General features: G+C 40.4%; 1 protein-coding gene and 1 long non-coding RNA gene across 10 annotated transcripts in view; one reads left to right on the forward strand and one right to left on the reverse strand.

The window, feature by feature from the left end:
* ADD3 (adducin 3) overlaps positions 1–15,590 on the reverse strand; it is a 125,579-nt gene extending 109,989 nt beyond the window's left edge. For 2 of the 9 annotated variants that reach the window (XM_060285938.2, XM_060285941.2), the window contains exons 1-2: positions 13,181–13,477; positions 9,910–10,025 (exon numbers count right to left, since the gene is read on the reverse strand). The gene's annotated coding sequence lies outside the window, so the exon portion shown is untranslated. Of the gene's footprint in view, positions 1–9,909; positions 10,026–12,788; positions 12,808–13,180; positions 13,478–15,309 lie in introns of those variants that run through there. The other 7 variants (XM_030842534.3, XM_060285940.2, XM_030842532.3 and 4 more) reach the window with 5 other exon arrangements.
* LOC132593587 (uncharacterized) lies at positions 15,262–18,007 on the forward strand. Its single transcript, XR_009559248.1, has 3 exons — positions 15,262–15,502; positions 16,388–16,497; positions 17,728–18,007. It is a non-coding gene; the product is annotated as an uncharacterized lncRNA (long non-coding RNA).
* The last annotated feature ends 8,259 nt before the right edge of the window (positions 18,008–26,266 follow it).

Genomic DNA, 26,266 nt, shown 5'->3' on the forward strand with positions numbered 1-26,266 from the left:
CAAACTGCTTCCTGATTTCCACCTGAATGATCTAAGTATCTTAACGCTGCCTCCTTAAGCAAACCAAGCTAAACCAAGTTTAGTGTGGTAATTCTTGCTTCATCAACTTTCTACTGGGAAAACAGTTTGATTTTAGGAATAAGATCCATGTAAGTCGTTTCAGTTGTTCTTGTGTACATATGGGTGCGCACATACACTTTTTTTCCTGGTATCTTCCTTTAAAAATTGAGATATAATTCACACACCATAAAATTCACTCTTTTAAACTGTACAATTCAGTGGTTTTTAGTATATTCACAATGTTGTGCAACCGTCAACATTATCTAGTTCTAGAACTTTTTCATCACCCCAAAGGGAAACCCAGTACACATTAAGCAGACACTTCCTATTTCCCTTATCCCCTGCCCCTGGCAACCACTAATCAATCTGCTTTCAGTCACTATGGACATGCCTATTCTGTGCATTTCAAACAACTGGAACCATACAATATGTGGTGTTTCGTGTCTTGCTTCTTTCACTTAGCATAGTGTTTTCAAGGTTCAACCACGTAGTAAAATGTATCAGCATTTCATTCCTTTTTATGATTGAGTAATATTCCATTGCATGGATATACCACATTTATTTATCCATTAATCAGCTGATAGACATTTAGGCCGTTTCCACTTTTTGGCTATTATGAGTAATGCTGCCATGAACAGTGGTGTACAAGTTTTTGTGTGAACATGTTTTCATTTCTCTTGAGTGTATAATGTAGGAATAGAATTGCTGGGTCATAATGGAAACTATCAATATGTAACTATTTTTAACCATTAAACCATATTAACTTTTGGAGGATCAGCCAAACTGTTCCATTTTACATTCACATACACATTTTTTTTTTTTTTTGCGGTACGCGGGCCTCTCACTGTTGTGGCCTCTCCCGTTGCGGAGCACAAGCTCCGGACGCGCAGGCTCAGCGGCCATGGCTCACGGGCCCAGCCGCTCCGCGGCATGTGGGATCTTCCCCGACCGGGGCACGAACCCGTGGACCCTGCATCGGCAGGCGGACTCTCAACCACTGCGCCACCAGGGAAGCCCTCACATACACATTTTTAAGGGCAGTAACAACACTTTTTATTTTCACATTTTGCTTAAAAGTAAATTGTTCTGTCCCTAGAGGAAAAGATTTCCTTTGGGACTAAGTGTCCTTAGAAGTCAAAGTAAATTCTAGATTTTACAAGACAGATTAAACCCCTCCAAAGAATAAAGATGTATACAGCAATACATCAAACCCTTACTACAGCAAAGTTTATTCTAGTCATCAAAGGCATTAAATATGCAAATATTTTTAAATGAAAGAGGAAAATAATGACAACTCCCAGTTTTATACAGTCAGCCAATAACTAGGCACTGACCTTCCACTCACAGAAACATCTACTCCAACATCACTCATAGACATTTCAAACTTAATATGTCTCATGGGACTTCCCCGGTGGTCCAGTGGTTAAGAATCCGTCTTGCTATGCAGGGTATACCAGTTCGATCCCTGGTCAGTGAACTAAGATCCCACATGCCACGGGGCAACTAAGCCCATGCACCACAACTACTGAGCCTGCATGCCACAACAAAGAGCTCGTGTGCTACAACGATAGATCCTGCATGCCACAACTAAGACCCGACACAGCCAAAAGATAAATAAATAATTTTTAAAAAAAGATAACAAAAAAACTTATGTCTCAAACTGAACTTCTGTTCTCTACTACTCCCCAAAACTGTTCCCCCTGAAAACTTTTGCCTACATCCCAAACCTTGATGTCAAGTTTGACTTCTTCCACTCACCTATACCCCACATCCCAGTCAGTAAATTCTATTGATTCTATCATCCAAATACATTCAGAATCCACTCAAATCTCACCACCTCTAACAGATACACAATCTTGCACCAAGATTATTGTACCACTATGGTCTAGTGTCAAAACACAGCCAAAATAATCCTTTTAAAACATAAGTCAGATCGTGTCCCACTTCTAAGGGTCATCCAGTGGCTTCCCAACACCAAGTACCACATGCTTGGTATTCCCTCTGCCTGCCATGATAGTCCCCTTGATATTACACAGTCATCTCAGTACTCGAGGGGGATTTGTTCCAGGACCCTGGCGATACCAAAATCTGTGGCTACTCAAGTCCTTTATACAATATAAAATGGCCTAATATTTGCATATAACCTTCACACATCCTCCCATATACTTTAAATCATCTCTAGATCACTTATAATACCTAAGCCAATGTAGATGCTATGTAAATAGTTATAAATACTATGTAAGTAGGCTCTGGCACACAACAAATTCAAGTTTTGCTTTTCAGAACTTTCTGGAATTGTTTTTCCCAAGTATTTTTGATCTGTGGTTGATTTAATCTGCAGATGCAGAAGCCACAGATACGGAATACCGATTGTACGCGTTCTCTTACCTTCTTCAAGTCTTTGCATACATGTCACCTTCTTAGTGAGGACTTCACTTAGCCACTCTATTTAAATTTGCCATTGCCCCCTAACACTCCCTTTATCTTCCTCCCCTGCTCTATATTTCTCCATAATATTTATATTAACAAAATATATACTTCACTTATTTATTTCTCTTTACCTCCAAGAATATAAACTCCATTAAGGCAGGAGGGTTTGTCTGTTTTGCTTACTGCTGTATTCCCAGCACTCAGAACAGGGCCTGGCACATAGTAAGTGTTCAATAAATATTTGTTGATTGAATAAATGAACAAGTGAAAGGAAGCATAAAGCTGCTCAGAAGAGCTAAAAAGAGGCCAGAGAAATATTTATGAGGAACTAGTATACTAAACATAATAAAGTTGTGATGGGAATGGAAAGCACCATTTCTATAAAAATATGCTACAATGTTTCTATAGTTGGCTTTAAGAAAAATTGCTATCCTTGACTATTTCATTGTTTTCAAAAAGGGTCCATCCATTGTCCATTGCCAAGGGCCCTTAGCTTCTGAAGAACTGAAAAAAACTCTGGGAGGTGACAAGTTCCTAGAATGATGATGTCCTTTTCTAAACTGCCACATATACACGGAGCCAAGGACTTTCAAGGTCTTGGCTTTCTATTAGATCTATTCCCAGGACCATCATATAGTACAATCATAGGTTTCTTGGTCACCTTCCAGCTAAAGCTACTAATTGGTAAACTCACCTTCCTTAGAACTACAATCACAGCATCTTCAAACTAAAATGGATCTTAAAATGATCTCAACCCCTTACATATTTTATATATTTAAAAAACTACAGTGAAAAAGAAATAGTGACTTGCTCAAGATAACTTGAATAGTTACACTAAGTATTTTTCCAATAGTAAGTGATAAATACTATTAAATCTAAGAGAATTCAGACACTTGGAACAAATTCTCTAAAATCCAAAACCAGACAATGTTATTTATAAAAGCTAAGTTGAAGTTATACCTCATAGTATCAACAACTCTATCTATCCACACATTAAAGTTAAAAGTTATAACAGAACCATCAATGAAACTTTGGCATTCAGCAAACAGTAAATGATGGATAAATTCGGATTTTAAAAAAATGTACACCTCTTCCCCAAAGGAGGCTTTCCTTGTCCAGTGTTGGAAATGATGAGGATTTCTAAATTCTTTTTCAAGTAACAACTTTCCTAAGCATTACTGGCTTCAAAATAGCAGTAGAAGGATGTTTCTATGAACCAATCATTTTCACATGGGGTTCAGAGAGAAAATCTGTTAAAAGGTACATGATTTTCACCACACCTACCACTCTCTCCCCCTTCCCCGACAATATTCTAACACACCTCCTAGGGAAGTGTGTCCTCAGCACTGTTTCTGATACGAGTATGTTGCAGCCTTCAAGTGCCTTACAGTGAGACGAGATTGTGAACCACGATTATAAACTATCTCCTGTCATGCTACACAAAAAGGATTACTATTTTCATGGACAGTAATTTCTTGCCAAAACCCTTTCCATGGTCTGCATCTAGTGAAATCCTACTGTGCCTTTAAAGGCCCATCCTTATTCCTCTTTCCTGGGGACCTTTTTCTGACCATTCCATCCATGGTGCTCTTTTCTTGACCAGATGACCTATGGCATTTGTCATCTGTACCTGTCATTTAGCATTCATCACACACTGGCAAGTAACATCTTTTGTACAGTCGTCTTAGTTGTTGCTGGCTATTTTTACGTTTGACTGGATAGAGTCAGAATCCCAAAGAGTTACATAATTGATATTCCTACGGGTGTTTTCTGGACAATAACGCTTTATGCTCTTACATATGAAGGGAAAGAGTCAGAAGTCCCAAAAGAGTAACTGGGTTTTAGAATACACAGCACAACCATCACTGAACTATAATTTTAAAAGCTTTGGGTTATACCAAAATAATGATTTCCAACCTTTTAAAGTAATAAGGATGGCTTTTAAAAACAAAATATGTTTTAAAAAACCAAAAACATATTCAATATTATTCAGGTGTTAAATTTCTTTTAACTGAGAATACATGCTTTCAAAAGTATAAGTACACAATGTCAGGTATGGTACTCATTTGGTCTACAGAGCATACCTGATGTGCACAAGAAGCTGAGGTTCCTCCAGGACCAGACTGGCACATGGTTGAATGTTACTGTGCTGTGGACATGGAATATTACTGCCACATCAAAAAGTACTACTACCTAAAAGTATTTAGGAGCAAGCAAAATATAGAAATACTAACAAATCCCTCCCTACCCCAACCCTGCTCCTACCCCCAAATCCAGAATAAATTCCTTCAGCAACTTAACCCTTCCTCCCAAGAAGTAGCAGATTTTAAGCAATGTGAAACAATTCAATGTTTCAATAATAAACTTTTCTTGTGGTTTCAAGTTAATAAATAATATAGCAAAAGGAACAACAACAACAAAAGAAAATTATAGACAAACCAAATAGCAAATATTGAAAGTCCATCTCTCATATATTTCCTGATTCTAGTAAAATCTCAATCCCATTTACCCATTTCATCACCCTCTTAAAACAAACAAACAAAAACCACCAATATTTTCCAGCAGAGGTAGAAATATCATTCTAACCTCAGTTCAAGTCCTTTGTGCAGTCACCAACAAGAATGAGCTTAAATAAACAGCAGTAGAGCACAGCGTTTAAAGGAATTAGCCCTGGGCTCAAGTCTTGGCTCTGTCACTTATTAACTGTATGATCTTGGGCAAGTTACTTAACTAAACTTCAGGTAATTTATGTAAAGTGCTTAACATGACCCTTGGCAGGTTTAAGGGGCTGAGAAAAGTGGTTACTGATTAATTAAGTAATTATATATAATAGATATATAACAAAGATATTCTTCTTATCATAACAATTTCAAAGTTTCCTTTCAATTCCTTCTTGTCTGGCTCTGACGGGTCTATTCCAGGTATCATAAACCTCCACTCTTGACTTATAACTGGTTCTACAACCTCCAATTCTACCCATGGCTACTACCATAAGCAGTTTCTGGAAGTTAGGGAAAACATAACAAAAACCAAAACGGGAGGCCACTTGAGCAAGCCAAAACAAGAACAAAATCCACTTTGAAACAGTGAATTCACTCAAGTAGGAATCACTGCCTTAGAACCTGAGACAAAGAAAAAGGCAAAAGAAAAAAACAAACCAAATTATTCAAATACTTTTAAAACCCTTACTTCCAGTTAAACAAATGATTGACGATTTGAAGCCCAAACAAATTTTAAACAACATTATTATTGTCTGCAGGACCATCAATAACCAGCACTACTAATGAAACATGCCTCATTAAAATACCTTTCTTTAACACTTTTAATTTAACAATGATTTAACCATTGCTAGACTATTTTTTAATATTAAGTCTCAACAATTTCTTCAAGTTTCTCCTTTCCCATGCATTCCAACAAGCAGTGAATTAGTTCTTCATCATGTGTTTAGGCCTCCTGCTGGGAAGCATAATTAAAATTAAGCAAGCAACAATTCCACTTGGTGCTAAGATCCTGTCAAATCCTTCGATGAAGTTGAGTCTGGTTTCTCCAGGAGCCAGCTGAAAGTTCTGCAACAAAAACTTGGGGCTGCTCAACTCGATGCTGGCCATTCAGTAGATGGCACTCTTTCCTTTGGGCCCAAATTACAAAAGCACCAAGAAGCATGTTCTGTGACATTCAGGTGTGATGCAAAACAGGGATTCCCTCTTCAAAGCACTTAACTGGTCGTCACAACCCCTCCAGAAACCCATTCATCAAAAGCTGATGGTCCAACCAGACACTTTTAAAGAGCCCAAGGAAGTTCAGATTATAAAACATCAACTACAATATAAAATCACCTAACTCAAGTGATTACCAAGTAATCAGCTTCTCAGAGCCTTTTCTATGTCAAGCAGATACACTTTTTATTCAGGCATAAAATTTTCCTTTCCTATTACATTCTGCTACAGAGGCGACAGTCTTTCAGTGGCTAGTGACCAAATCTTGTCTATCAAATATCTCATTAAGGTATTTAACAATAGCAAAGTGTTTAGAGAACTATGATTTTGTCATTATTAACATTCACTGAGATCAATGAAAGATATATTACTTTTGTATTACTTTCAACATTTTTGGTTGAAAAAATTCATGTAATCTTTGATACCCACTTAAAAAGAACCAAACATCCTAATACAAAATTACTGTACATCTAGTTTTGCAAAAAAAACGGGTTTAAATAATATGGATTTCTGATTCATTAATGATATGTCTTTTACTTTAATACATAATGGCTCCCAACTATTACATGACAAGGTTTCTTACACTTCTGTTTCAGAGATCTTTTTTTTTTTTTTAATTTAAAAAGCAGACAGTTGTGGAGAGAGATGGAAGGAAATTCTTTTTAGTGCAACCTCCAGGTGAAAGCCAAACTTTTCAGCAGTCACAGAGGAATCACCTTAAAAATTCCACCTTTCTCTAGGAAAGATAAAACTCAGTCCTAGCAATAAAAGTCAAAGGAGAAAGGCAAGGTAAAAGGAACACTGTTTTAAAATTTAAAAAAGAAAAAAAAAAGCATTGGGAGTAGGGACAAGAAATAAGAAAAATATATCGATTTCATTGCCAATCTCTTTCCTCTGTACACTCTCACCCTATGCACTTAAGCCCATTCACAACTCCACTTGAGCTCTATCACCCTTCCCCAACCACTTCCTTAGATATTAAAAGTCTGAACTTACAGAATCTTTTTCTTATGTACTAATTAGACAAATGAGATTAGAAGTAACAACGCAGCTTACAGTTGCTGGCTCTAATTTATGTAGGATTATAAGTAGAGTGTTCTTAAAGAAGAGTCCCTGGGGAGGCCTTGATCCCAAAATATACTCCTTTAGACATACCAAATAAACCTAACTACCTTCTCCATGAGGATACTGAGTAAACCTATCTTTTTGCTATGGCATTTAGTCATTCCAGCAGATCAAAAGATGACAGGACAAGAATACTGTATGGAAAAGGGAAAAGGAAATGCTGTCTTTGCACAGGATGAGCTGAACCATTGTGGAAGAACTTCACAGAAACATTGCTGATGGTGACAAATTAAAGGCATATACTAAGTCCCCAAGACACTGATAAAACTCAGCACTTCTCCAACCTGACTGCTTTCTACATTGTTGGAATTCCAGCTCCCCTAGCAGGCAACCAACAATAGCCATGAGAGCTGAATTAAACAGGCTCCTGAACTCACACATGCACTGTCCTTTCCTCTTCCATCCAAAGTAAGCACTTCCTTGGTGGGGGAGTGAAAAATTACAAGAACAAATTCAAAAGGGTATAAGAGATAGCAAAAAGAATAAAGTAACAATTTCATGTACGTTACTTAGAATTAAGTTTTCATATTACTTGCCTTAATGCACATTGTGAGCATCAAATTTTTTCAAATTGTTTTATTAATATATACGGTGTGCTTCTTGAGACATTGGTTTTAAGAACCTATGTTGTTGTTATTGCCCTTAAGTTTATAAAAAGTATTTTTACCCCCTGGCTGGCTGGTTGTGGGAAACTTTTTTATCTTATGGACGTCAGTATGCCTATGGCAGAAAAAGTGAGCTGCATAACCCAAGGTTCAAACTGTAGTCTTGTTTGAGGAGGTAGCAATCTTAACTGCTAGTTAATGTACTGCTATACACCAATATCCTTAGGCCCAGTTTCAGGCAATTTAAAACAAGAGGTTTCAAAGTTCATCTTATATCAGGGAGCCTTACCATTTCCAATCAAGCTTTAACTAAAGCCAACTTTTAAACAAGTAATTGTAAAGTATATGGTGGTGAAACAGATCAGCTTGACATCAGGTAAAAAGCTCAACTTAGATCTAACCTCATTATAAAGATATAACTATATGTCAAAGCCTAAACATCTTTCATAATAACATTTCAGCTATGGCATAGTTAAAAACTAGTCTATACAATCTTCCTAAGAGGAAAATTTACAAAAACAAAAAGGCTTTTAATATCAGGGATGGGTTTCATCCATTTTATACCTTTTGGTGACCATGCAACTACTTTTTGAGTTATGCTAGACAACTCTGAAAGCCACATTCATTCTTTAAGGTTTCTAGGATACTCTTTATTAAATTGTTCCTTCAGTGTAGTAAGTCATGTCCTAGAAACCTAAAAGAGATTATTAACGCAGCTTTTCAAAGATACCCAACAAAAAATAGTTTAAAGAAACAAGAGACTGATTCTCATTATCTATGCTATCGTCTAAGTCTTTAGGGTAAGTTAAACAGTACTTTCTTGACATTCAAGTATGTTTTCAACTGTGCAATTAACTTACTTTTGAACTTGATTTTGCGATTAGTCCACATATAACAGACCAACATTAAAATACACATGAAATAAACCAAAAACCCACACACCTTTTTTTCTCCAACACTTTGTTAATTTTCAGTTAAAGCTGCTCTATGCATGCTGTTGGTATTCAAATATTCACTGCATGAATGCCAAGTGAGTCATTTCTAACTAACCTGAAGGCAAGAGCATACCCCAAGTAGTATGCTTACACTCATGTGTGTCCATAACTAGCTACTGCCAGAAGAAAAAAATAAATTCATCTAACTATTATACATAAGGGATATACAAGGGGTAACAGACTTTTTTTCTTTCAAGCCATAGTCAATGAAAGGCTGATAACTTATATAATTTAGAGAAGATTCTTAATATACACAACCCATTGCAGTAAAAATTTGAGATTGTCTTGGCTTTCGGCCAAGACAATTTAGTCACTAGCAGGACCTGAAAGACCTCATAACAATCACATCTAGAAATACTGGGGCATGGACCCCAAGATCAAATGACAAAGCATTAACATAGAAGACATGAAATAAAGTATCAGGGCACCCATTTTGAATCTCAATGACAAGACACAGTCTATGACTGCTCAATTAATTTCAAATAGGGTGTCCATGTTTAAAAGAAAGAATAGTACTCTTGATTAAACATTTAAAATGTTTTCTATTCAAATCTACAAGTTTAATATTTCCAACGGAATCTGAAACAGCACTGAATTTTAATTATAGCAAAAGCATATTAGCATTTTTAGTATGAGAAACAGATTAGTAACCTGTGTCTTCAGTACCATGTGAGTTTTCTTAATTCAACGTATGCTTGTTTTTAAGCATTTTTTCCTAATATTACCTTTCACTAAATTGCCAACAAAGGACACATTAACTCTCTACAATAGTTATTCTAAACATTACGTAAAACAGCTACTAATTTAGGTTATAATTAATTTGCTTGACATATCCACTACACTGGTGAAGCAGCAACACACAGTTCCTTGAGGAATGTGAGTGACAAAGTAAAAGCCACAAGTGACATTTTTCCATGTCAGGCTAATTTTAAGAGGCAACTCGGGTGGAATTTCGAACAAACTTAAGTTAAAATTCACCTCAGGTTAATATGGTGGTGTTGGTCATCAGAAGATGAGGCCTACCGATTTAGTGCAGAACCAGAATCCCTCCAAGGACCCTGCTGGACCATCTGGAGCCCTACACATCTGGCAAGCTTGAAAAACAAAAAAGACTTTAATCTTTAGTAATTAAAAAGATAACATACTACAGCCCAAATTCTAGCATCCTAGCTAAACATATGTTGTGTGAAAAGAGAATCCTCTTCCAAAGTCAAAAGGTGATTCTACTTAACGCAGATTACCACCATTCACATTTAAACACAACTTGGTGGTACTAACACAGGAGGGTGTTACTAAACAAAGCATATGCACACCTGTAGTCTTGGAGATACTGTGAAGGTACTTCATTGATTTGCTAGAATTACCACAAGTGTAATAGCAGCAGGGACTACTAGTTATGCGGGCTCACTCTCAAGCCAGGCTCTGGGTTCAGAACCAGCCCGTCTGTGCCCAGTAGCTGTACAAAATACTTAACCTCTTTATGTCTGTTTAGGCACTGGGTTGTCATGAGGATTAAGTAAATTAAATCATATAAAACTGTGCCTGGCACAGAGGTAGAGCAAATAAATATTGGCTGTTACAAATATCTGCTGAGTCTTCACTTGCTGGGTTGCATGATATAGACACCTTCAGAAAAAATGTCATCTTATACTGACGATGATAAACACATAAAACACTGAGTACCAGACTATATTCTAAGCACTTCCCATATAACAACTCAGTTAAGATTTCGATATTATCATTCCCCAACATTTTACAAACCCAATTTGTTCAGAGTTGGGTTTTTATGCTTTTATGTGACTTCTTCCTTCAACAGAAATGCTTCTTATACTCTGACGACATACATAAGTGCTGCCCTGTACTGCTAACCAACTACTTTGAGATAGGAGAGATTAAACAGCTAACAACCTGTATAGGCTTGAGTGTGACAAAAACACTCAGACACGACAGACCTACTTCAGGAGGTCTCACAACCCCAGAGGTTGGGCCCCACCCTGTATTTAGGATTTAGGATTGTGTGTAGGAGGTCGGCTGATGCTGTGTCCTCTTAGTCTCAAAAGACGTTCTGGTTTTACAAAGACCAGATCCACACTTCAAACATCATTGAGCAGAAGCCACATTCATCCCAGTGTAACATTATTGAAAAAGGGGGTTAGAAATAGCAAAGAGTACAGTATAATTTTCTCATTCATTTTCGGAATGTAAAACTTATATTCTGAAAATACAATCCTTCTATTATGCAAAATAGTTCCTAGATGGCATATGATCACATATGTAATATGTCAAATGTTTACCAACAAACATTTCCTTCTATCATACCTGTAAAAAGCTGCAACATGTTGAATGCCTCATACCCAACTACCTCAAGAACTCTTAAATTATGTTTAACATTCGAAACAGATACACCATTTTTTTTCCTTAAAAGCAACTATTACCAACATGCCAACATTTGCGGTCAATTTAAAGAGTTTTAAGAGCACAGACTGAACTCTTTGGAAAAATGAACACTTAAATATAGCAAAAGTGGCCATTTTTTTTTTCTGGTCTTCCCTCTGCAAAGTTAATCTGCTCAATTTAAGCAGAAGAAAATGAGTGAGTTACAGTGTAATTACAATGCAATGGAGACTCAGATATAAAAACTTTATACATAGCTAAAAAGTAACTTAACCCTATAAATGAATAAGTCCCATATCTTAATTACACATTTTTAAAAACAGTCCAGCATCTTATTTAAAAATGACAAATTATGCTGTATTCTTCGTTTACTCTCTTTAACAGTCTCATTAGAAGTCTTCTAAAGTCAAAATTAGGATGTACCCAGTATGATGCAGTTGCACTCCATTCCAAGAAAAGCAACCATTTCATACTGCTAAATCTAACATGTCGTACAATTTAACATAAACGTGCCTGCACGTTTATGTAGCTGATTCCTACCCCCTCCCCCAAACCTTATCAACTCCTTCACCAAACTTGCATATAATCCTCACTCAAAGCCTCTTGGTTGGGCTTCCCTGGTGGCACAGTGGTTAAGAATCCGCCTGCTAATGCAGGGGACATGAGTTTGACCTTCCTGGTCCGGGAAGATCCCACATGCCGCGGAGCAGCTAAGCCCGTGCACCACAACTACTGAGCCTGCGCTCTAGAACCTGCGACCCACAACTACTGAGCCCGCGCGCCACAACTACTGAAGCCTATGCACCTAGAGCCCGTGCTCTGCAGCAAGAGAAGCCACTGCAATGAGAAGCCCGCGCACTGCAACCAAGAGTAGACCCTGCTCACTGCAACTACGGAAAGCCTGCACGCAGCAATGAAGACGGAATGCAGCCAAAAATAAAATGAATAAAATAAATAAATTTTTAAAAAATGTCTCTTGGTTGAGTTAAATTCCATTTCTCTCTATACCCCTCTAGCAGGTCAATTGCAACAGCACATGTGCCAAAGAAATGAGTGGTTTTACTCACGCTCCCATTTTAAACGGGCACCTACTTGCAATTAAATCTCTGCAACAAAAAAGTTTACCTGAGGCCATTCTTGCCATTCTAATAGAGGCCTAGCTTATTCTACCTGTCTCTGTGGTCTTGCCTCAGCTATAATAGCATACCCCCAAAGAGGCTGGACACCAGCAAAGCGGACCTGCTGCCAACTCTGCCTGTCACCCCGGGCAGGAAGCGCAACCTAACATGTATACGTTTGTAGGGGTGGGGTGGGTGTGGGTCGGGGGGGATGGGAACGCAAATTACAGGAGAAAGGTTTGGTTGAATACTTTCAACTTGTAACAGAAGTTGTTTAAATGAGAAAAACAAAACTAACCAACACTCCCTCCCTTACCTCCACCCTTTCCAACCGCGGGAACCTACCACCTTCCTGGAGCGCACCTTCAGTGCTTAAAGTACCCCGGGTCACTGACGCTTCAGCCAGCTCTTGATTTTTAGAACTCCCAGTCCTCCGGGAGAAACCAGAGGACGCCCGAAAGACTCGGGCCCACCCCGCGGCGTCCCGAGATCCTCCCCTGCAGGTCCACCCTCTTCGAACCAACCCGAGGCTCCCATTCCAGTCCCGGAGGAAGAGGGGTCCACCTGAGGCCGCAGGGGCAGCCAATAGGCAGTCCCCTCCACCCCGCGAGCCTTCGCGTTCCCCACCCCCGCGCGACCCCCTGGAAGGGTCCCCGCAGCCCAGCCCGCGCGGGCGCCCGCCGTCCCCGCCGGGAGGAGCGGCGGGAAGGCCGCGCCTTCTCTCCCCTCAGGATTACCTCGCAGCGCGAAGCCGGCTTTGTGCTTCCCTCCCTCCTTCTCCGCGGCCGCCGGGGCTGCAGCGGCCGCGCGATCCTCCACCGCCGCCTCTTAAGCGCCGCACGGCTCCAGAGGGAAGGGCAGAAGGGGAGGGGGCGTGAGAAGGGAGGGACCTGGGCGCCGAGCCCTGTGTAGCAGGAAGCGGCGACACCTGGGTCGCTATGCCTCTAGCTCTCGCTCTCTGTTTTTAAAAAATATAATTTAAACCCCCTTCTTCCCCCTCCCGCCCAGCGGCCCCGCGACCGTTACCGGCAGGCGGCTGGCGCTCTGGCGGGACTGGCCGAGAGCCCACCGAGTGTCCCTTGGCCCCGCCCCTAAGGCCCCGCCCTTAGGCCCCCGGCTCCCCTGGCTCCACCCCCACAGGCCCGCCCCTCGCAGCCCCCAAATGCTCATGGCCCCGCCCCTCGGAATCACAGTACGCTCCTGGCCCCGCCTCCTCAAGGCCCCGCCCCGCGCGGCCCCTCGCGCCCCTCCAAAGCTTTGGTGCGGCCCCCTCCTTACCTCCCTCACCCTGTCTCTGAAGCCGCGGCCCCGGGCCCCTACTGGCCTGGCCTCTGGGAGGGCCTGGTGTGGGGCAGCTGCCTAGCATCTATCTCTTCAACGTCCTCCCCGCTAGGCAGCTTCGATTAGCGGCGTCCCCTGAGGGTCGGAGGAGTAAACGACCCCGACGGAAACCAGACTACAAGCGGGAGGAGGGGGGCCTCGGCGATGCCGCCCTCCCTAACCTGAGCGAGCCACCCCCCCACCCCCCCGCAACCCCAGCTCCCGAGGCTGAGACACAGCTTTCAGAGTCAGCTTCAGCCGCCCACACCGCCTGCTGGGTCTTCAGCGGGAGGCCACTGCTAAGGTTGCACCTCCGCACGACCCCTGTAGGAGGGGCCTGGGTATTCTCAGCACAGTTGCCTTTGGGGGCGCCTCTTTCCCCTGCTCACCTCCACTGAGAGGCCGGGCAAGGGCCCTCTCCATGAGCTCCACTTGCATCCGTCGAGGGTTTTCACCCCGACGTTGGCCCCTGGCCTTGACACCTTATGAGAGCTGATCTCTTGGAGGTGAAAAGTCAAGGCACCGACAGCCTTCAAAATGAATTCGGGGCCGGGTAAACTTTGCACCCAGTAGCAGGGATGTGGATCCATCCACAGGTGACGCTGGGCCGCCCATCCCGGCCGCCCAGACACGACCTACTCTAAAAATAGACCTCCCAGCAACGCACACCTTTCTCTACTACCCACGACTTGCACATCCCTCCCGCATACATGTCCTCCACAGTCACGAATCCACTACCAAGCACACCCTCCGAGCGGCATTCCGGTTATTCATGGTCCCTTGGGTCAACCCCACCCTAACACACAACAACAAACTTCATTCCCCACGCTTATCTCCCTGCGTTTCCAAGGTACTGGCGACAGTCCCCTTCATTTCCTTCCTCTTCTGCAGACTCTCTTCTTCCCCCTCAAATACTTCATGCCATCCCCCTCATCTTCATTCCCTCCCTCTTCCCTAAAAATGTGCTAATTAAAATGTAGTTTCCTCTTCCCACATACGAAGTGTGGGAAATGAATCTTGGCTTGACACAAACTGTGATTCATTTATCCTCGTTTTCTCTCCCCACTGGACTAAAGCTACAGAAATTTTAGTCTACCACCATCTCCCATATGCTCAAAATCTAACCATGCCTTATGGTTTTTAAATACCCCTAAAGGATCGTGGGTAAGGCTTCCTGGCTTTGGGAAGAAAATATTTAGAAAACGCTCGGCCTGTCATTTTATGTGGCGTTTTAAAATATCTGCAGTATTTGAGAGAGATACTGGGAGTGGCTAGATGTTTTCTTGCATTTAAAAAGCAAAAAATGAAAAAAGCTTGGCACACATCAAGGTTAGCCTTTTTATGAATAGCCCCCAAAAATGTGTTAGGGGTACATATCAGACAATAGTCTCCACTGTACAGGACATTTGCCAGTCACAAATCTAGACCCCCCTCAAAGGAAGACAAATTAACATAGTCCATTTTAAGCATGTCTGATGAGCAATCCTTTCCATGATCACTCCCTTTCCCACAGTTTCTGGACAAAATGGATAAAAGATTTGCTTACCCACTGAGGATCCAAGGCTTTCTTGTGTCCAGGGTAGTAGACGTGTGTATCTTCTAGGTGTGGGTTCTGCAGTGCTGCACGGAAACCCACTGCAGCCTCAGACCGGCGGTGGCAGCGGCAACAGCAGCAGCGGCGGCGGCAGCAGCAGCAGCAGCAGGGGCGGCAGCAGCTTCTCCCAACGCTGAGTAGTAAAGTGAGTGACTTTGGTAGAGACTCCACAATTACCATTAGGCACTTGCTTATGAGAGAGGAGGTGGAATCTTTCTTAAAGGAATGGGTTTTGTTTTTCCTCTCCACTATTGCTTCATAAAAGGCAGAAAGGGTGGAAGCAGGGAGTTTTTTTGGACTGAGTAAGGCAGTACAGCTGTAGGAGGTCAAGGTTAAAATTAACTGGGTGATCGAGGGACCAATTTAGTGTGAGTCAATGAAATGCTAGAAGCATTAGTTTTAAAGAGCCCTGCTAACTTCAAACGCTGGGGTCCATGGCAAAAATAAAGCCATGTGTCTTGAAACTGAATAGTATTTTGTGTTAATATTTAATTTCCAATCATTGCACTACAATGATAACTGTATAAAGGGAGGTTATTTAGTATTTAATACAAGAATGTGAAAAGAATGATACATAAAATAAAACTGATTTACATGATTGGGAACAACAGAGTTCAGTCTTACTAATACTTATAAGCATATCTGGAATTTCAATGAATGTCAGTATTAGAAAATATATTATTGTAAATCAACTATACTTCAATTTTTTTAAAAAAGAAAATATATTATTGACAGATACCACTTTGTACTTATAAAAATCACAATATTATTTATAGAAAAATCAAAAAAATCTAAAATAATTTAAGAAAATAATAGCAGGGTAGTATTTCAGTGGCAATTCAAAGTTCAGCAAAATTAAGGAGCTCATAAGTCGATAACTTTAAATGCATGCAAATTTACTGTTTACACTATTAGAATGTGATGTGTCCACATATGAGGAAATTGAGAGTCTGCATTATAACTTTAAATTTTATTTTAGACAATATTCCTCAATTTAAGCACTCAACATTTGTGATTTTTTTCTTCATAGGTAAATGAGGAGGTGTGGTCCCAAAATATGAATAGAGAAAAATATGGAAAATATTCTGCAATTGATGTTTTTGCACAGCCTTTGTTAACTACCTGTGTGATCTTGAGCAAGTAAGTAAACTCTTTTGTTCCATAGTTCCCTATTTTGTGAATTGAGGATGTTGGATTGAAATTTTCCTTTAGCATCCAATAGACTATGATTTTATGAGATTTAAACTTTTTTGTGTGTGATTTAATGCATGTATCTTTCGGTCTACACTACTTTTCCTGAAAACTTGGATTAAATAAATTTTTATTTAAAATGTGCCGCCAGAGTTTGTTATTTACCACCATTCCAAAATTATTTTGCAAATCAAGTATCGTTTTTGTAAAGTGAAAAAACAGTTTCATCTGACTTATGATTTTGTACCCAACTATGACAAGTTTTCCTGAAGCAGGACCCCACAGTATTGCTAAGGATACTAACTTGGCTGGAGCACAAAATGTATGTTTAATAGCGATGAGGACATAGTTAAAAAAACTGGTGTATCATTGGATGGTAGAGTTGGAACAGAATTTAGAGCTCACCGACTCCAGCCCTGTAATTTCACAAGTGGAAAAAAATGGAAACCCAGAGAAGCAAAATGGGGACACAGGGAAGTTAACTCAGTCTCCACTCTTCCCATACACATAAGTCAAATAAACAGCACGTATGACCATATACACTGTTTCACACACCCACACTGGGGGCTGAGCAAGACCTGTCACAGCAACAAAAAAGTAGTTTCACTCAGTGATACTATTTGTGTAAATGTAGTATAAACTAAAGAGATATATCAAACAAGTGCTTATAATGTGTGTAAATATTAACACAAGTTTTGCCTTCAGGCTTGGAGATGTTTATGCTAGAAAGTAAAGAAATTTGTCCAGGGGAATTTTTTTTTAAGTGACCTCTAAGGAAACTCACAACAATTATTTGCAAACTCGTACTTACCTTCCACACAAATGACAGGGCCTTGCGCTTGTTTCCTTGCACCCATTGGTGCCTCTGTTCCCATTAGTCTACATCCTCAAGCATACCTGTCAAGAGGAAAAGTTCATTTTGGAGCCAGGCAGGGGAAAGTACTGTAGAGGTTTAATTCTGGCCTTCAGAGATGCTTTTTGGAAGTTGCTTTTGGGGCTAGATTCTAACATTTTTCCTTAAATCCTGGTTTGGTATTCCTGATAAGGAACCTGGCACTAACCTAAACCCATCCTCCCTAGTTTCAAAGGGGCATTACCTTAGATTAGATGACATAGCAAAATTAGTGTTTTGTATACCTGGCAAGACAATTTGTCATCAACATTTTTTCTTTAAAAAAGCCTCCTAGGGACTTCCCTGGTGGTGCAGTGGTTAAGAATCCACCTGAATGCAGGGGACACGGGTTCGACCCCTGGTCTGGGAAGATCCCATGTGCCACGGAGCAACTAAGCCTGTGAGCCACGACTACTGAGCCTGCGCTCTAGAGCCAGAGAGCCACAACTACTGAGCCCATGTGCCACAACTACTGAAGCCCGTGCGCCTAGAGCCCGTGCTCCGCAACAAGAGAAGCCGCTGCAATGGGAAACCCACGCACCGCAGCGAAGAGTAGCGCCTGCTGGCTGCAGCTAGAGAAAGCCCGCGAGCAACAGCAAAGAGCCAATGCAGCCAAAAAATAAATAAAATTATTAAGTAAATAAATAAATAAAAAGGCCTCCTATAGGGAGAGAATTGAAGGAAATTAGTTGCCCAGTTTCTTCATCTGTTTTTATCTTGCTCTTCTGCAAGGAAGGCATTTCATTTCATCTACCAGGTGGTAATGGACAATGAATAAAATGGCTGTTATTTCTATAATTCAAAGCAACCCCTCAAAATTAAATGCATTTCTTTGTATCTTCCCCAAAGTACTGAGCACAGTCTCTTATATAAAGGCACTTAATAGATACTTTAAAAAATGAATACACAAATTAATGAAATGAATAGCTCCCAAAATATCCAGAAACTGATTACAAAGTGTTTTTGTTTGCTTATAATTTGGATTGTCTAAAACAACTGACTCCATCCTCTACTTCCTTTTTCTAACACAGTCATGACCTAAGAGAAACAAATTCCTTTCTGGAGAGCTCTTTAGGCATGCCTGATTTGTATCCTCCAATTAAATTGTAGCCACAAATCTCCACGTGAACTCTGGGTAGATCAAGCAGTAGTGGGACAGTCTGTCTGCCAAGAAAGCACTGGATTAAATTTCAAAATTCCAGTGCTCTAGTTCCAGTTTGGAAACCAACTGGTTATGTGACCTCGAACAAGTTTCTCGACATGCTTGTGCCTCAGTTTAGCCATCTTTTAAGTGGCCGTGGTGTCTTATAATACCTGCTGTCCCTACTTCATAGGGTGGTTATGAAGTTCAAATGATAATAAAGGAAAAAAATGCTTTGAACTTTTCAAAGAACTTTGTAAATAGAAGGTATTATTATAGGCAGATGTATTTAAAATCAACTATCTAGTTCAAGGGACTTTACCCTAAACAACCTGTTTTACTACTTACTGGTTCGGAAAGCAAACAGGTTAGTCTCTCTCCCTGTGTGCGTGCGTGCATGCATACACACACACACACACACACACACACACACACATGCACCCTGCTGCTCCCAATTTAACAACTTATCAGCTTTGAGGCTTTCCCCTTGGGTCGGGAATAACATCTGCAATATGAAGAGCTAAGAATTTATATAGAGATCCCTCTTCCATCCTTTCCCCCCAATGTACCTTTTTAAAGCTCTCGACCAAAAAGTAAACTCAGTGAAGCACAACAGCCTTTTAATACTTCCTAATGTCATGTATTCAATAAGTGGGGTTAGATGAACCATTCATTTTGAAACTTGGCCATGCTACATACGTTTTGATCACCCTTTTGTGTCGAGCGAGTCTGGAAAGTAGTTGGGGAACAGAGCAGGAAGGACTGACATGGAACTCACGCTAATGAGTTCTCCGCTCCCCAAGGAGATATAATTGGGGCTCCATACTCAAGGATTCATCAACATATTTTATTAGCACTATGTGACCTATATGGTTTATTTTAAAGGAATTACCTCAGTTAAATGCCTGATAGGTCCTTATACAACTGTTTAAGTAATCAGGCCTGATAAATTTCTGTAACGTTTATAAACTATCACCCTCAGAGTCCTCCTTCTTTTTCCTAAAAGTATTTCTTGTCATTTATTCATTTTCCATTTGGTGAGTCTTTTAAAATCATCATGGCTAAATAAATAACTGCTAATACACAAACAACTAATAAACAATTGCTATAAATAAGATACTCCAAATTAGAGGCCCACACACAGGTAAGATAAAAACTCACAAAAAATCAACTTACCAGTTTCTGTGGAGAGAAATGTAAAATGAATACAAAGTATGCAATTGCTATGTTAAACCTAAAATACATCATTTACCTATAAATCTTAACATTCTCATGCCTTAAAATTTCAGCTGCTAATCTTTAATATATATGACATGGTCTAAAACTGGGTGTTTTAATCCTTATGACACTATTTCTAGAATGTGATCAGGAGCTACCTGCAACAAAATCACTTGGCGTGTTTCCTGAAATTGTGGTTCCTGGACCCTATCCTTGAATTAGAATCTTTTAGGATGTGGCCGTAGATTGAGGGTTTTTGCCAAGCATTCCAGGTGATTCTTATGTGCACCAAATTTGAGTACTGCTATCCTACAGAAACAATGGACTGTGTGTAGAATCTCAGAGACAGGATGAGAGAAACATAGGTGGCTCCTTGTTTATTATGTGAGAAGGGTTTAGAGAAGGACTAACACTGGCTCCACCCTTTCTATAGTGTAAACTTGGGCAAAATTTTTAATCTCTCTCGGTCCTAGTATCCTCATCCATAAAATAATTCCTGTTCAACCATGTTGTTGTGAGGATTATGTCACACAACATGTCAATCATAACATATGGAGAGCTTCTGCTCTAGAGCCTGGCCCATAATGGAACTGAAGTATATGTTCATTCCTTCTCTCCTTGTTCAAAAATGGGTTTCCAGGTGGTTTCTTCTTGTCCAGTGTTTTAGTATGCTTGGTAGAGGAATACAAACTAGTAGTTTAATGAGAGCTAATATTCTGAGTACTTATGGTATGCCAGTGCTAAATACTTTATACTCATTATTTCATTTCATACCAAGAATAAATCCTTAAACATAGGGGCTATTATTATTTTTGGTTAAAGAAACTGAGGATTGTAGAGGATAAGTAACATGCCCAGAATCTCAGAGCAAAGAATTAGCAGAGCAGGGATTCAAACCCAGGCATTCTGGCTCCAGAGCCTGTTTATAATGCCGTATGTTTTGAATAGTCTCTAAGTGGCTTAGATTCCAACATAGGAGCCAGTCTCTTAGAAGGAAAAAGCAACTGCAAAAATGGAGTTTATAAACCTGCCAGAAATACAGACAAATGAATGCCATCATTTGCCTATCTTAGAAACCTTTGCCAGTTGCCTATAACAGAGGATGGCACATAGTAGGTGTTCAAAAGTATTGAATAGATGTACGGCAGACCTTTCACCAGCATACTATTTAAGCAGGTGACATTATCTAAGCCCAAGTTTTAAATTTTCCAGATTTTCTAGATCAGCTTATATTCTGACATAATGCAAGTCACTACATTTCAGAGCTATGGATAATCTTATCATTTGCAACAAATAGTTCTTGAGCACTTGCAATGAACTATGCACAGTTTGGCACTTAGAGGATTATTAAAAAAAAAAACCACAGCAACAAAACCTTGAGACATAGCTAGCCTATACCCTAAACACCCAGCTGGAAAATAAAACACAAATGCATGAAGCAATCAGACTGCAAAATCACTACATATAAGCTAATAAATGTGAAGCTCCTAGCAAACAGTAAACAAGCAATACATTTTATCAAAAATATTATTACCAATATTATATTATCAATTATTATCCATAATATTATTTTCTATTTTAATAATCATTGTCATAATTATTATAGTTTTATTAAAAATAAGAAGAAATAATAATTGTTATAGCTACCATTTAATGAGTGATCATGTGCCAAGTATTGTGCTTGGTGTTTTATATGTATATATGTATTTAATCGTCTTATCAATCCTGCTAAATTAGTACCATTAACCATATTTTTTAAATGAGGAAACTGAGGCTCAGAGATGTTAAATAACTTGCCCAAGGCACATATTTGATACGTATTCCAGAGTCAAGGTAAATAGTGTACTCAAAGAATCCAAAAGGAGTCAGGGAAGAGAGAGATCAATTCCTGCTGGAGAAAACAGGAAGTATGAAGGGCAGAACTGTGACAGGGAAAAGATGGAGGAGAAGGGCCTTTGATGACAGAGGTGGCAGGAGCAAAGGTATGTGTGTGAGTTTCCTGAGACAGGTCCCCCAGCACTTTGCTCAGGCCATGCTCATGGTGAAGCACGACTTGGGTCTCTTCACTGAGCAGACAGGAAAGTGTAAAGAATGTTGGCAGAACAGCAAGTAAACCTGTCTGCCTGGAATGAAACGTTTGTGTGGGGCAAAGTTAGAATACATGTAGTCCCCAAACATGACCCTGAAAACTCAACCTTCATTTATGGATAGCCTGTTTAAGTAGCCCCATCTCGAGTTACTTTCCATTAATATACTCACCTCTTTTCATTCATTGAGGCAATAGCATTTTTTGAACTCCTATTATGTGCCAGCCACCAGGTGCTAGGGATAGAACAATGAATAAAGCAGACAAAAATCCTTGTACTCATGAAGTTTTATTGTACTGAGAAAACACAGATGTTAACATGTAAACAAGTTGACAAGTCAGGTTATTTCAGATGCTAAGGACTATAAAGAAGAGAAAACATACCATTGACAATGACTAGTTAAGAAGGATGAAGAAGGCCTCTTTGAGGAGGTGACATTTGAGCTGAGACCCAAATGACCTGAAGTTGTCAGCTGGAGAGAAAAGCAAGTTCAAAGGTCATGAGGCAGAATAATCTTGGTATGTCTGGGAGACTGAGAGAAGGGAATGGTGGTTGAACACTGTGTGCAAGGGACAAAGCGCCCCAGAGGTGGCCAGAGTTCTGGGGGTGGGGGTGGGGTGCTGGGCTGGATCGTGCAGTTCTGGGAGATCAGGGTGAGAGTTTGACTTTTGGGAAGTTTTAAGCTAAGGAGGGATAGGGTCTCATTTACATTTTTGGAATTTTGCTCTGGTTGCTGTGTGGAGAATGGGCTCAAGAGGGAAGTGGTTAGGGGCTGGGAGGCCAGTTAGGAAGTTATCAAAGCCATCCATGCAATAGGAAATGGGGTCTCTTTGCAGGGGTGGCTGTGGAGATGAGGAGAAGTGAATGGACTTGGGGCACGTTTTGGGAGTAGAGCTGACATGACTTGAGAATAGATTCATGTAGTGGGTAAGGAAAGGGAAGGAAAGAGAGAAATCAACCCAGAATGACCTCTAGGCCTTTGGCCTGAGCATCTGGGTGGAGAGGGCACCATTATCTAAGACAGAGAAGACTTGAGAAGAAAGAGCATGACAGGTAAAAGTGAACACTTCTGTTTGGTCATGTTTGGCTTAAGATCACCCTCTTTCTTCAGAACGCTTGTTCCACTCTAACATTATCTTGTTTATTTTTTTCTATTTGTTCATCATTAATTTCCTCCCTGTAAGAATCTTTGAAAGAGCAGGAACTTTGGTTATCTTGTTCATTGTTGGATCCCTAGAGGCCGGAACACTGACCGGTGCAGAGTATGTGCTCAACAGCTATTGAGATTTGTTGAGTCCCATTCAGTGGTTCTCAAACATACATCAGAACCACCTGGGAAGCTTATTAAACGTTCAGTATCAGCCCCTGCCTGAAGCCCTCCCCACCAGAACTCGGCTTTAGTGGGTCTGGGATTGTACTCAGGAAACTGCATATTTAGTTAGGACAGGAGATGGGCAGTGAGCTACAATCTAAACCCGTGGTTGAGGTATATTAGTATTCATTCAAATATTTACTTTAGAAACCACATTTCAGCACCATCCCAAAAGACTGAAAAGTGTGGCTTTAAGAATTCAATGGTATTCTCAAGTGCAGTTAAATCATAAGGTGTTCATTTTAAAGCTTTTGAGAGAAAACCATTGAAAGAATGCTGAGGTCCCTCCCATCTCATTTGACTTATGTGCTCTAATTGGAAAGGGTCTCGTAGGACACTCCTTCATGTGAAGAAAAATGGCTACCTGAGTGTGGAGACAATCCTCCTCTTCTTCCACATCTCCAAAGTGTGTCCCGCACCCATTGACAGGTATGTGAAATGCCTTTACTTGGTGATTATAGTAAATGTATGTTTTTGTCTGCACAGCATCTGTTCCCTTTTCCGCTAAGAGTGCCTCAGTATTCCTTTGCGGAACCTTTTTTCATCCCGTTCTTGCAGTGGGACCCTTCCCTTTCCCTGAGTGAGGGGTTGGCCTCAGGCTGGACCAACCAAATGTTCTCTCCCTAGCATTTAAATATTGAACAGAATGACACAAAAACTTAAGGAGATGAGTTCATTTTGAATGAGGTCCCTGAGGAGAATGTGATTAGATGCTGCTGCAAAGATCTTGCTTGACTTGGCTCCTGTCCTTTCCAAGACCTGATTCTTCAGCTTTACCTTCAATTTTATGAGCCGTGAGCCTTATTCTTCCAATAAATTCCTTTTGCCTAAGTAAATTAGACTGGTCTCAGTTGCTTGCAATATAATCTATGACACAGCAATTACAAACCTTGCAACCTGTCATTCGAGGTAAAACTTTCAAAACAAACCCTTCCTGAAAGCAGTAATACATCGACCTAAGTTTTCATTAAAGTGTAAACGTCTTATAGCAGAGACTGAACAGACAGATGAGAGTGAAAGGGCTCCGTGGCTTGACATTGGTTCCACCACTGAGGTACGAAAGAAAAGGATGGCTGGGACATGACACATAAATCCCACTTTACAAATTTGCCCTGAATTTACACATGAGATAAATAGCTTGCTGGAAACTCTCAACACTTTTATTTCATAGTTCCTACTCAGCTCTCCCAGCTTCTGAATTTCTATCTTCAGACTAAACTTTCAGAGTAAGCCTTTCCAAAGCAGGGCATAATTACTGGGACACATAAACCTAACACATCAATTTATGAACATGAGAACTCATAATATTAAATTTAGTTCTCATTTCCTTCTGTGGCCCCTAGGGGGAAAAAAGAACATCCTGTCCTTTTAATCATTTCTGTTAAATCCTAGTCATTCGTTGACCTCTCCCCTCCCCCCATTTAAAAAAAGACCTGTAACTCTTTAAGACTCTTAAGAAATTAATAATTCATGTGTTGTAAGCAATATTTTCTTGAACAAGTTTCTCACACCCTCATTCTTAGTGATTGCTGGGATTAAGCGACAACAGACAGGATGCTGAACAAAGCCAAGAGCGTGCTGAGTGTGAACCACATCCACGGAGGATAAGGAACACGTTATAGTTTAACAGGAGTGATAAAAATGACATCTAATCACTTGCAGATTATACGCAGTGTTAGTGGAGGTCAAATGTAAAAAACAGTCTCATTAATTTAAACATTTTAATTTTTTTTTTTTTTTTTTTTTTGCGGTACGCGGGCCTCTCACTGCTGTGGCCTCTCCCGCTGCGGAGCACAGGCTCCGGACGCGCAGGGTCAGCGGCCATGGCTCATGGGCCCGGCCGCTCCGCGGCCTGTGGGATCTTCCTGGACCGGGGCACGAACTCATGTCCCCTGCATCGGCAGGCGGACTCTCAACCGCTGCGCCACCAGGGAAGCCCTAAACATTTAAATTTTTAACAGTGGTTGCTATTTGTGAAAACTATCCATAACAATATTTGGCTATAAATCTGTACGGAGTCTGCATCGTCATTTTCCTCTCAGATGAGAGGGGTGGATCACCACTCTCATTATTAAAACATAAAATAGTATTACAAGCATTTGCTGAACACTTACTATATTCCAGGTACTATTCAAAGTGCTTTATAATATAGGTATCTCATGTAATCTTTACAACAGCCCCATAAGGTATTATCCTATTATTCCTGTTACAAACAGGGGAACTGAAGCACTGAGAAATTAAGTAATTTGCCCAAGATCAAAGAGCTGGTAAATGGCAGAGGTTGGGTTTTAAATCCAGGCAGTAAAATGACTACAAAATCTGGGTTCTCAGCCCCTTCTCTTACCGCCTCCCAACGCTGCTTAGTCAATTAGTGAAATAACACCTGGTCTTTCCTTCCACCTGCACTTGAGGCCCTTCTAACCCTCACTTTGAATGTTTAAAACTACATTTTGAAAACTATGTGAACTAGGTAACCAAAATAATTAGGCTTTCCAGATGCCAAATTACTTGGATATTAATTGTTAACTAAATGGTGAGCCTTTCCAGCAGCCTTGACAGAAATTTACTTACCCAGATTTTACAATAAGTAAAATAGTAAGAATTTAGAGATCTAAACCAAGTCAAGTCTCCAAATGCATGAGCAAGGCCTTTGATTTTCAGATTCTGTTGAAGGGTTTATAAGCTGTTACAGTGGATTTGGGATGGAGGAATGGGTGGTGATCTCTCACAGAAAAGTGGGTTCTTTTTCTGATAGGTGGGTTTTACTTCTTTGCCAGAGAGATAATTGAGAGACCAGCCTGGGACTTGCATCTGTACTCACCTGGGTACAGAGTGAGGGTGACACATACATTAAACAACTTATTCTCGAACATTCAGAGGCTCTGCAGATACAGCGTAGATTTTCTGAGCCGGTCTCCCTGCAGTCTGGCCATGGCACAGCGTGCTTCAGCCCAGAAGGTGGGTAGTTTCTTGAAGACTCTTCTTATTCTTTTTTCTTTTCCTTGAAA

This window comes from Globicephala melas, chromosome 16 (genome assembly GCF_963455315.2).
Source record: "Globicephala melas chromosome 16, mGloMel1.2, whole genome shotgun sequence".
NCBI classification, from domain to species: domain Eukaryota; kingdom Metazoa; phylum Chordata; class Mammalia; order Artiodactyla; family Delphinidae; genus Globicephala; species Globicephala melas.